Source organism: Octopus bimaculoides, chromosome 5 (genome assembly GCF_046866305.1).
Source record: "Octopus bimaculoides isolate indiv1 chromosome 5, ASM4686630v1, whole genome shotgun sequence".
In the NCBI taxonomy this organism is placed as follows: Eukaryota; Metazoa; Mollusca; class Cephalopoda; order Octopoda; family Octopodidae; genus Octopus; species Octopus bimaculoides.
Window position 1 is genome coordinate 65,382,302 of NC_142932.1, and position 12,500 is coordinate 65,394,801.

General features: G+C 40.4%; 1 long non-coding RNA gene across 1 annotated transcript in view; it reads left to right on the forward strand.

The window, feature by feature from the left end:
* LOC149135568 (uncharacterized) overlaps window positions 1–12,500 on the forward strand; it is a 440,654-nt gene that overhangs the window by 427,457 nt on the left and 697 nt on the right. The window contains exon 2 of the long non-coding RNA XR_016241905.1: window positions 9,966–12,500. This exon is cut by the window's right edge and continues 697 nt beyond it. This is a non-coding gene — a long non-coding RNA (uncharacterized LOC149135568). The remainder of the gene's footprint in view (window positions 1–9,965) is intronic.

The window sequence follows — 12,500 nt, forward strand, 5'->3', positions numbered from 1 at the left end:
AATATTATCTTGCTTGGAAACAGATGAGGTTTGGCAACAGGAAGGGTATCTGGTCAAAGAAAATTTGCCTCAATGAATTCCCTTGGTACCATGCAAGCATGGAAAAGTGGATGTTAATATGATAATGATATATGCCTTCTATTTTATGTGTCAGTTAGATTAAAATTGTGGTTTTCTTGATATTTTAAGAGTGATATACAACACACACACATTGCCTATGGACATTTACATTGGTATTTATATAAACCCACTTGCAGATACACATACACACTCTCACATGTTGTTGAAGTTAGCAGAATGTGTCTAAATATTTTCCTACATTGTAGTCAATGTACTATGGATTTCAAAGTTTTCCAAATAAGTATTGATTTTTATAATTTTGAAATCCCCACAAGAAAATGGTTGAGTTGAAATAAATTGGCATTGAAATTAATTCTGATTTGTTTGAATCTTCATTTAATTTGTACTTTGTTGCTAAACTTTCTTGGTTCTTTGATAATATAAGTTGTACTTTGTTCATCTTTTCTTTGATAAATTCTACTGCAATGTAATTTTGTGAGGCGGTTTCCTGTAGGTGTGTCTGCAAGTTGACACAGACTGTGAATTTTCCTCTTGGGAGAATCTATTCAAGTGGTTCTAGCTAAAATATCTACTTTACATTTTAAGTAACTTTTTTTCTTTTTACTTGAGAAACATGTTAGAATAACTCCCTTTATGTCTAGCATATAGTCTAAATATAAATATTTTTATGTAGGATACATGTTCCTCATTGCAGTTACATCCCCTCCTATAGAGTACTATTGTACAAAAGACAACTCTTGTATTTCATTGGATTTTTTTTTTTTTTGCCATGAAAAACTGTAGAAAATCAGTCTTAGGTAGACATGTATGTTGAATAACATTGAACCAGATATGTAGTACAGTATTGTTGCTTATCTCTGGGTTAGTGACTGAACAGATCTATGATTAAAATATATTTCATCTTTTCAGATGGTGTATCTAAGGTCATAGTACTAATGTGTTCCTTTAATAAGATAGCAGAATGTGATTTGAGAGAAATTCAGCTACTATTTCATTTGGTGCATTCAAGGTCAAGTTATTGGTTTGAAGATAACTTATTTCCAACAGTCTCAGCAGTTCTGGAAGTGTTATGGGATTTGATCAACTGATAAAAACTGTGATAAGGTCCAAATGGAGGCCCCATGGTTGGCTTCTATATTTCCAAGTTGTGGAACTGAAGAATAAATAAATCCACTGAAATAATGTCAGTGACCAGATGAATAGTGTATAACAAAATATCAATGATTTATAATGGTCAATTAATAGAATCATCAGAGCATTGGACAAAATATCCTGTGCTATTTCTTCCAGCTCTGTATGTTCTGGGTTCAAATCCTGCTGAAGTTAACTTGGCCTTTTGTTCCTTGAGAGGTGATAAAGTATCAATCAATGTAATTGACTAACCCCTTATTCATTAAGGTAGCTGGCCTTTTTCCTACATTGGAAACCATTATGTAAGATTTGTGTATTGACAGAATCAGTAAAGAAAAGCATTGATTGTTTCATGGCATGGGGTTAATTTTCTTTACATTGTTTGTTGAAATACTGCTTAGCATCTTCAAAGTTTCAATAAATTAAGAATCACTTACAACAGAAGGTGGGGGCTTCATTTATTCCTTCCCATAAAAACAATTTCTGATCAAAAACAATTTCTGGTCATGTTATAAATTAAGAATTATTGCAAAATAATCAGTAAAAGTGAATATAACTCTGTGTGTTAATAATTATCGTAGCACTACCATGATGTTACATTTTTCATTTGATATAAAGTTAAAATTGTAGAAAAATAAGACAGGAATAACATACACATACGCACACAAACATACACATGCACGTACATATATCTACATATATAGATATATACGACGGGCTTCTTTCAGTTTCCGTCTACCATATCCAGCCACAAGGCTTTGGTCGGCCCGAGGCTATAGTAGAAGACACTGGCCCAAGGTGCAATGCAGTGGAACTGAACCCAGAACCAAGTGGATGGTGAGCAAGCTACTTATCACACAGCAACTACGAATACATATAATATATATATATATATATATATATATATATATATATATATATATATATATATATATATATATATATATATATATATCTGTAAATATAATGTGTGTAGTGATGCATCATTTAACATGCACATTGTCAAGTTGACAGCAAAGTGCAGACAACTGGCAGGGTGGATACTGAGGACATTCCGAACAAGGGATCAAAAAGTCATGTTGACTCTATGGAAGACATTTGTTCTGAGCCGCCTAGACTATTGCTCTCAGTTGTGGTCACCACACAGTGTCAAGCGGACAGCAGAACTCGAGGCAATTCAGCGTCACTATACAAAAAAGATCGCTACAGTCCAACAGATGAACTACAAGGAGTGGCTGAAGGCACTAGGTCTCTACTCCCTGGAGTGCAGGCGGGAGAGATACGTAATAATATACATATGGAAAATACTGGAAGGACTGGTGCCAAACTTTGGCATCAAATACTACAAGAATGTCCACTGCATGGTACCAAAGGTACCGTCCACTGCATCTCACATAAGAACAAGGTACTGCAACAGCCTCGGTTTCAGAGGACCTCAGCTCTTTAATGCCCTGCTAAAACATTTGAGAGACCTGCAAGACATGGATATAGAGGTCTTCAAGACAAAACTCGACGCTTTCCTCTCCATGTTGATGCCCAGGTCTCTTACTGTTTGTGGTTCTGGGATTGCAGTACCTCCAGGTCCTGTGTATGCCAGTTGGGAGGCACTTGTGGCCTTGTAGCGCAGTACTTGAAATTTTTTTGCATTGAACTGCATATTATTTTGCTCTGCCCACTCGTATATTGCATTTAGGTCATTCTGCAGGCTTACAATATCATCAGGATTCTTTATTGCCTGAGATAGTTTTGTGTCATCAGCGTAGCTAGTGACAGTGACTCTCCGAGTGACCGTGGGCATGTCCAGAAGGGCCACTATGAACAGTAGTGGCCCCAGGACAGTTCCTTGTGGAACAGTGCTCAATATTTGCGTTTCCCTAGATAGTTCTCCATTGGCTGCAACTGTCTGACTTCTACCATTCAGGAAGTCATGCAGCCATTCTCCTAATTTACCAGCTATGCCAAGGTTTCGCAGCTTGTGACATATCAAGCCATGATCAACTTTGTCAAAGGCTTTTGCAAAGTCGAGATATATCACATCAACATTTGAATGGTCAAGTAGCTGCTTCAGGACCCAGTCATAATGCTGCAAGAGCTGCGTGAGGCAGCTTCTACCTGGACGGAAACCATGCTGGGTCTCATTCAGCAAGTCATTTTCTTCTAGGAACGTAATCAATCTCCTTCTGACAATTCGTTCCATGACTTTTCTAATATGTGAAGTCAGAGAGATGGGCCTGTAGTTCCCAGCCTCTGTTCTGCTTCCACCTTTATGGATAGGACATGTGGTGCCTTCCTTCAGCTTTTTGGGAAGTTTACCACTTGCAAGAAACTCTGGAAGAGTATCTGGAGTGGTCCCACTAATTTTTGTTTACACGACTTTAAGAGGACGGCTGGGAAACCATCGGGGCCAGTTGTCAAATTTGAGCTCATTTCGTTTATGGCAGCTATTACATCTTCCTCTTCAATGTCAATGTAGGTAATAGATGCAGTTTTTTTCTGCTGAGTGCTATTGTCAAAGAAATCAGCTGGGTTCTTTATCTGCATGTGACTACATGGAAAGGATAATCAGAGGAAAACTAATCGCATTCCTTGAAGAAAATAAATTGCTGAGTGATACCCAACATGGCTTTCGACCAGGTAGGAGCTGCCTGACCCAGCTCTTACAACATTATAACTGGGTGTTGAGGCAGTTACTCAACAACTCAAATGTAGACGTAATATACCTTGATTTTGCAAAAGCTTTTGACAAAGTGGATCATGGTGTGATATGCCACAAACTGTGTGATCTTGGTATAGCTGGAAAACTTGGAGAGTGGTTACATGACTTTCTGAAAGATAGAAGTCAGGCAGTAGTGGCTAATGGAGCCACCTCTATGAAAACACAAATAATGAGCGGTGTATATTTATATATATATATATTGGGCCGGCTCTTGTGCGGGTGACACATGAGGTTTTTCGAGCAGGATCGTTGCCGGTGCCCATGGACTGGCTCATGTGTGGGCAACACATGAAATCTTTCGAGCGAGATCGTTGCCAGTGACACTGGACTGGCTCTTGTGCGGGTGACACATGAAATGTTTTGAGCGGGATCGTTGCCAGTGCCCCTGGACTGGCTCATGTGCGGGCGACACATGAAATCTTTCGAGCGTGATCGTTGCCGGTGCCCCTGGGCTGGCTCTTGTGCGGGTGACACATGAGGTTTTTTCAAGCGAGATCGTTGCTGGTGCCCCTGGGCTGGCTCGTGTGCGGGTGACACATGGAATCTTTCGGGCGGGATCGTTGCCGGTGCCCCTGGGCTGGCTCTTGTGTGAGTGACACATGAAATGCCTTGAGCGGGACGGGATCGTTGCCAGTGCCCCTGGACTGGCTCATGTGCGGGCGACACATGAAGTCTTCTGAGCGGGATTGTTGCCGGTGCCCTTGGGCTGGCTCTTGCGCGGGTGACACATGAGGTTTCTCGAGCGAGATGAGCATTGCCTTTGCCAGTACCACCTGACTGGCCTTCGTGCGGGTAACACGTAAAAGCACCCACTACACTCTCTGAGTGGTTGGCTTTAGGAAGGGCATCCAGCTGTAGAAACACTGCCAAATCAGATTGGAGCCTGGTGTAGCCATCTGGTTTCACCAGTCCTCAGTCAAATCGTCCAACCCATGCTAGCATGGAAAGCGGACGTTAAACGACGACGACAATACGTACAGACATACATATATATATATATCATCATCATCATCATCATCGTTTAACGTCCGCTTTCCATGCTAGCATGGGTTGGACGATTTGACTGAGGACTGGTGAAACCGGATGGCAACACCAGGCTCCAGTCTGATTTGGCAGAGTTTCTACAGCTGGATGCCCTTCCTAACGCCAACCACTCAGAGAGTGTAGTGGGTGCTTTTACGTGTCACCCGCACGAAAACGGCCACGCTCGAAATGGTGTCTTTTATGTGCCACCCGCACAAGCCAGTCCAGGGGCACTGGCAACGATCTCGCTCGAAAATCCTACAGGAGCCAGTCAGGCGGTACTGGCAACGGCCACGCTCAAAATGGTGCATCTCATGTGCCACCCGCACAAGAACCAGTCCAGGGGCACTGGCAACGATCTTACTTGGCTTGCCGGGTCTTCTCACGCACAGCCCATTTCCAAAGGTCTCGGTCCGTAGTCATCGCCTCGGTGAGGCCCAATGTACGAAGGTCTTGCCTCACCACCTCAGCCCAGGTCTTCCTGGGCCTACCTCTTCCACGGGTTCCCTCAACTGTTAGGGTGTGGCACTTTTTCAGGCAGCTATCCTCCTCCATTCTCACCACATGTCCATACCAGCGCAATCGTCTCTCTTGCACGCCACAACTGATGCTTCTAATGTTCAGCTTTTCTCTCAAGATACTTACACTCTGACGGGTATTCACATTGACATTACACATCCAACGGAGCATACTGGCTTCATTCCTTGCGAGCTTACGTATGTCCTCAGCAGTTACAGCCCATGTTTCACTGCCATGTAGCATGGTTGTTCGTACGCATGCGTCATACAGTCTGCCTTTTACTCTGAGTGAGAGTCCCTTTGTCGCCAGCAGGGGTAAGAGCTCTCTAAACTTTGCCCAGGCTATTCTTATTCTAGCAGCTACACTTTCAGCGCACCCACCCCCACTACTAACTTGGTCGCCCAGATAGCGGAAGCTATCGACTACCTCTAGTTTTTCACCCTGGAATGAGATAGAAGTTGTTTCCTGTTTGTTTGCAGTCTTTATTGCACCTGAACATCTGCCACAAACAAAAACTAACTTGCTAGTTAACCTGCCTTTGATGTTGCTGCACCTCTTATGTGTCCATAGCTTGCACCGGGTACATCTTATAGAGTTACTACCTACTCCTTTTCTACATACTGAGCAGGGCCATCTACCTGAAGGGGTTTGTGTTTTATCTACCTTCCTACTTATTAGGATTTTGGTTTTAGCTAGGTTGACTCTAAGGCCCTTCAATTCTAGACCTTGCTTCCACACCTGAAACTTCTCCTCTAGTTCTGATAGTGACTCCGCAATTAGGGCAAGGTCATCAGCATAGAGGAGCTCCCAGGGGCAACCTGTCTTGAACTCCTCTGTGATTGCCTGGAGGACTATGGTAAATAATAGGGGGCTGAGGACGGAACCTTGGTGGACCCCTACCTCTACCCGGAATTCATTGCTGTACTCATTTCCAACCCTCACCTTACTGGCCGCATCTCTGTACATGGCTCGCACAGCTCTCACTAGCCATTCTTCTATCCCAAGTTTCCTCATTGACCACCAGATAAGGGATCGGGGGACCCTGTCAAAGGCTTTCTCCATGTCAACGAAAGCCAGGTACAGAGGTTTATCCTTGGCTAGGTATTTCTCTTGCAACTGTCTCACTAGAAATAAGGCATCAGTAGTGCTTTTACCTGGCACGAACCCAAACTGCATCTCATCTAAATTGATTCGCTCCCTAATTAGTTGGGCTATGACCCTCTCTGTAACTTTCATAACCTGATCTAACAGCTTGATGCCTCTGTAATTATTTGTATCTAAAGCGTCCCCTTTACCTTTGTAGCAGTTGACTATGATGCTGCTACACCAGTCATAGGGTATGACTCCTTCGTGTATCACCTGGTTCGTAATACGGGTGACTAGGCTATAGCCAACACTGCCAGATATTTTGAGCATCTCTGCAGTGATTCCTGATGGGCCGGGGGCTTTCCCGGTCTTCATACTCTTAATTGCTTTATCTACCCTGGTACTATCAACTCGGATAGCTGGTCCCTCTATTGGGTCGACATAAGGCAGGCTCTCTTTCTCCCATTCATTCTCTTTATTAAGCAATCTATCGTAGTGGCATCTCCAGACCTCTTTCTTTGCATCCTCATTTAATGCAAGCGTACCATCATCCATGCGAACACATTTCTCTCCTACAACATCACTATTCTCTCTCCTACACTGTCTTGCAACCCGAAATACCTCGAGTCTTTGGTCCTCACGGCGCAGAACATTGGCAAATCTTTCCTTATCTGCTTCCCCTCTGGCTAAATAAACCTGTCGCCTAGCCTCCCTTCTGGCACATTGGTACAATTCCCTGCTACCACCGTTCTTCCAGTCCTTCCAAGCTTGTTTCTTTTGTCTAATAGCCCTGTCTACCTCCTTGTTCCACCACCACGTTACTCTGGGTTGGGAGGGGACCTTACACCACCCACAAATCTGGTCGGTGGCTTTCAACAGGTTGTCCCGCAGAAATCTCCAATTGTCTTCCACGTTGTATGATGCTATATCCCCTTCTATTTCGTTAAATGCTTCAAGTAACTTGTCTCTCTCTCTCTCTCTATATATATATATATATATATATATATATATATACCGCCTGACTGGCCTTGTAGGGTTTTCGAGCGAGATCGTTGCCTGTGCCCCTGGACTGGCTCTTGTGCGGGTGGCACATAAAAGACACCATTTCGAGCGTCGCCGTTTTCGTGCGGGTGACACGTAAAAGCACCCACTACACTCTCTGAGTGGTTGGCGTTAGGAAGGGCATCCAGCTGTAGAAACTCTGCCAAATTAGATTGGAACCTGGTGTTGCCATCCGGTTTCACCAGTCCTCAGTCAAATCGTCCAACCCATGCTAGCATGGAAGGCGGACGTTAAACGATGATGATGATATATATATATATATATATATCTATCTATCTATATTTATATTTATATATATATATATTGCCCAAGGTGTTATGCAGTGGGACTGAACCCAGAGCCATGTGGTTGGGTAGCAAGCCTCTTACTACAGAGCCACGCTTGTGCCTATATATATATGTGTGTGTGTGTGTGTGCAAGTGCACACGCACACAATAAATTGTTCTATATATAGTACAGCTCTACACAGTTTATAAATGTATTATAAGAAATAAGTGTAAGAAACACATTTGGAAAGTATTTCACTTCATCTTTTAACACTAAAAAACAATATTAATGGTTTTGGACTAATCACCATACTGATGTATAAACACAGATTTCATATATAAAGTGACAACCATAGCATGGCCTTAAAGGTGAAAACTATAGTACTGAAGAACATTGATGAAGAGATGAACACACACTGAGTAAAGGCACAACCAAATTTCTACTCAAAATTTTCAGGTTTATGTCTAACTAGGAGAAATACCCGGCTTTGCCCGGGTTAAAGAGAATAATGAAATCTAAAAACGCCGTTTAGACTACGCAACCCTCAACTGTTAGTAGCTACGATATCATATTTCTACATTAATAACTCTCCAATCCATGCCAGCATGGAACATAGACATTAAGTGGAATGCCAGTCTCTCATCTAGGAGGGCCTTGAAATCAATGTTACCAACTGGGGACTATGTGTGTCGTAGTGAGAATAAAAAGACCCAAAGGAAGTCTGCAACGAAATAATTTTACTCAACACTTTGCAAGTGAATCAGTGGAGGCAAAGATGCATCTCATTTACTTGACAATTTATGCACCACATTTGCAGAAATCACAATGTAAGTATATCTGAAAGGGTAGTCTTACACTGTTGTACCGTTGAATTACAAATAATGCTCATCTGTTATGTTCGGGTTAAAATTTCATCAACATCAAAAATATATGAATTTTCATGGGAGTTATGGCCGTTATACATAGAATATAATTTCCAAATTTCATAAAGATCCGTTCAGTACTTTTGACGTAGTTTTGGATAAGAAAACAAATGACTAATGTGTGTGTTTGTATGCATGTGTTTGTGTGTGATGGGTGTATATATGTATAGATATCTGTATGCATGTATATATATGTATATATGTGTACATATTACATGTACATCTATATATATACATCTACACATGTGTATACATATACATGTATGCATATAGATCTATATATATATATCTATGCATATACGTGTACCTATACATGTATATGTATACATATACATCTCTTTCTCTCTTTCTGAAAGTATCTGTCATTACAGTATCGAAATGTGATTGTTTCAGTTAGTGGAATGATGTGTACATATACATCTATATGTATACATATACATCTCTCTCTCTCTATCTCTCTCTCTCTCTCTCTCTCTCTCTCTCTCTCTCTCTTTCTCTCTTTCTTTGAAAGTATCTGTCATTACAGTATTGAAATGTGATTGTTTCAGTTAGTAGAATAGTTTCATTTTTAAAGTGAAAGTATTTGACATGAGTGTTTTTGTTTCACTTTTGACACGTAATACTTAAATAGTGGAGGAGATATTATGTTGCCGTGGGCTCGAACTCTGCAAGAAGTTAAAATTTTTTTTGACTAAAACACAACTGGAACCCTAAGTAAGGCATCTGTAAAATTTGAATGAAATTGGTTGCGTAGTTCTCGAGTTTTAGGGATTCACACAGACAGACAGACAGACACACATTCTCATTTTTATATATATAGATATATCTGCTATTCTTTGACAATGCTATCAACAATTAATCTATTAAAAATGTTGACTATATTTTCCTGGAGAGGAGGCATGAGCTGAAATATTTAGTGCAGAACACTTTTTAAGTAATTTTATTGTTCCCGATACCAACAACAACTATCTTCCTCTGACTAATTTCTATTTCATTTTTTGAGCCTAATAAATCCTGTGAACTTCAGAAAACATAACAAGGAAATTGTTAAAGAAAAAGTCAGTAAAAATACATTTAACAGAAATCATATTTCACTAAAATTTAAATATGACTACTATCCCTATTATTATATAATTCTCCTGTTTTTAATTTGGCAGGCTGGTAAACAAGTTCCATTCCTGCTTTACAGTTGAGTGATTAACAACAGAAAGAGTATCCCACTGTAAAAATTACTGCTCCAATATGCAAATAACCAAATTTGTAAAAGTATTGCACTGAAGCTAACACAGGAAATGTTTCAGAACTTGAAATATTCACTACCACCCCTGCCATAATTTAGCCAGACACAACAAAACTAAAGAAACCAAAGACAAGAAGAGATTTCTGGTTTCCCTTCTCATCTAATTTCATAATAAACAGCAATTCCTCAGAAGAAGGAGAGAGAGAGAGAGAGAGAGAGAGAGAGAGAGAGAGATAGAGATAGAGAGAGAGAGAGAGAGAGAGAGAGAGAGAGAGAGAGAGAGAGTCCATGCATTCTGATGTGAGAACTCATCTCTCACAAGTTCTTCCTTGTTTTCTTTGATAATAGACTTTACAAAAGGATTCCCTTTGCCATCCGTTCCTCAAGAGTCAACTTTATTATGATGAAGCAACTTTGTTATAAAAAACAAATGTGTGAAGCTTTATTATTTAAGTTTGCCATCTGTCAATAAACATGTGCAACAGCATGCTTCTTACTGAGCAAAACGTCTAGACAGATTCCTTGTTACAAAAACAAAAGAACTCCCTATAAAGCAAAACGCACAATAAGACACACCATGAATAAACATTTAGCACCTTTTCTAGCTTCTATGACATAGGTATAAGAGGAATCAAATGTAGCATGCAAGAGGGAAGACTATGTTGGCTTGGACATGTGATGCATATGAATGAGGACAGCTGCATAAAAAAGTGCTGATCACTGAAAGTGGATGGTACCCACAGAAGAGGAAGACCCAGGAAGATGTGGGATGAAGTGGTAAAGACCGATCTCAGGATGTTGGGTTCACGGAGGAAATGACAATGGACTGAGATGTCTGGCAATATGAGATTCTTGAAAAGACCCATCCACATCAGCAAAACTGAGTTCTAAAGCACTGTATGTCCCACCCACAGATAAGAAAACTTCTCATACACCCTACCACAACAAACCAAACTACATGTCTAATCTTCCTCACATTTCCACTTGTTTACCTTCCACTCCCCAATCCTATCCTCTTAGCCCTGTCTCATTGCATCATTGCTATTTGCTTGCCCTCCTACCTCTACCTGTGTGTTCCACCCACATGTAACAAAACTTTTCACACACCTTACCCAACAAACCAATCTACATCTCTTCCTCACATTTCCTTCTTCATACACTGTCTTCCTTAACTTAGCGGTTCAGCAAAAGAGACAGATAGAATAAGTACTAGGCTTACAAAGAATAAGTCCTGGGGTCGATTTGCTCGACTAATGGCGGTGCTCCAGCATGGCCACAGTCAAATGACTGAAACAAGTAAAAGAGTAAAGAGTACTAGGTGCTTTTTTTCTTTTTTTCATGTGACACCAGCACAAGTGAAGTTGCTTTACAACTTCAAAGATTGAGTGCCTAAAGGGTCCCTGTAAATGAAGGAGAATAGAAGAAAGAGAGTGCAATAATTCTAGGAAGAGGTGATGGGAGTACTAAGAGAGGAAAAGACTGATAGTAGTGAGAAGGTGGTAGGAGAGAGTAACAAGGTAGACATTATTGGAGGAGGTTGTACAGGAAAAACGGGGGGATAAAAAAGGGATTAGTATCAGAGTTAAGTTGAAAAGAAGGGGAAAGACTGGTGAGGCTAACTGTAGGGGTGTCCAGGGCTAATCCACATTATAATGGAAAGTATGAGAGAAAGGAAACAGAGAATGAGAGGTACTGCAGTTAAAGAAAAGAGAAATGTGGGGTTATGGGGGAAAGACAATGCCAGATAGCTAAGAGGGTATTTGGGTGATGGAAGAGCTGTGGGGGAGAGGATGATGGGAGGTCACATAGTATAACTAACAGAGGTAAAAGTTTGCAATATATGAAAGGAAACATTAAAGGGTTGACTAGATTTGAAGTTCCTTAACTGTCTAAATAAAAAATTCAAGTATTATGGGCATACAATGATTAGAAAAACAGATTAATATCATAAGTTGCTAATTACTTTATTGCTAAAATTTTGCTGGAACAAAGTGAAATAAAGTGGTAAAAATAGAGATTAACAAAGATATAGTATGAAAAGAAAACTGACACCATTTCAAAAAACGCGGGAGAAAGAAGGTGAGGTCAAATCCACTCAGTATAAATGCACTATTCAGTAAACTGAATGTACAATAGTTGTAAATAGCTACTATATTAAACACACATACACAGGTTAAATTGTACACTGAAAGTCTTGTTCCTTATTGATTACACATTATTCTCTTATTATATGCTTCAGATAATTAATAAATTGCTGTAATTAATATTATGCCATTGCTGTTTGTATTTAAAATTACTGCCTTATATATGATCATTTATCCTGTCTTTACACAATACCTTTCACCTCTTATGACATCTTAAGTAAACATCACACTATTGAACATCTAACAAACAGTTGACTCTACATATCAAATAACATGTAGTTCATTTGGATCTAATGTTGCAGCTGTTT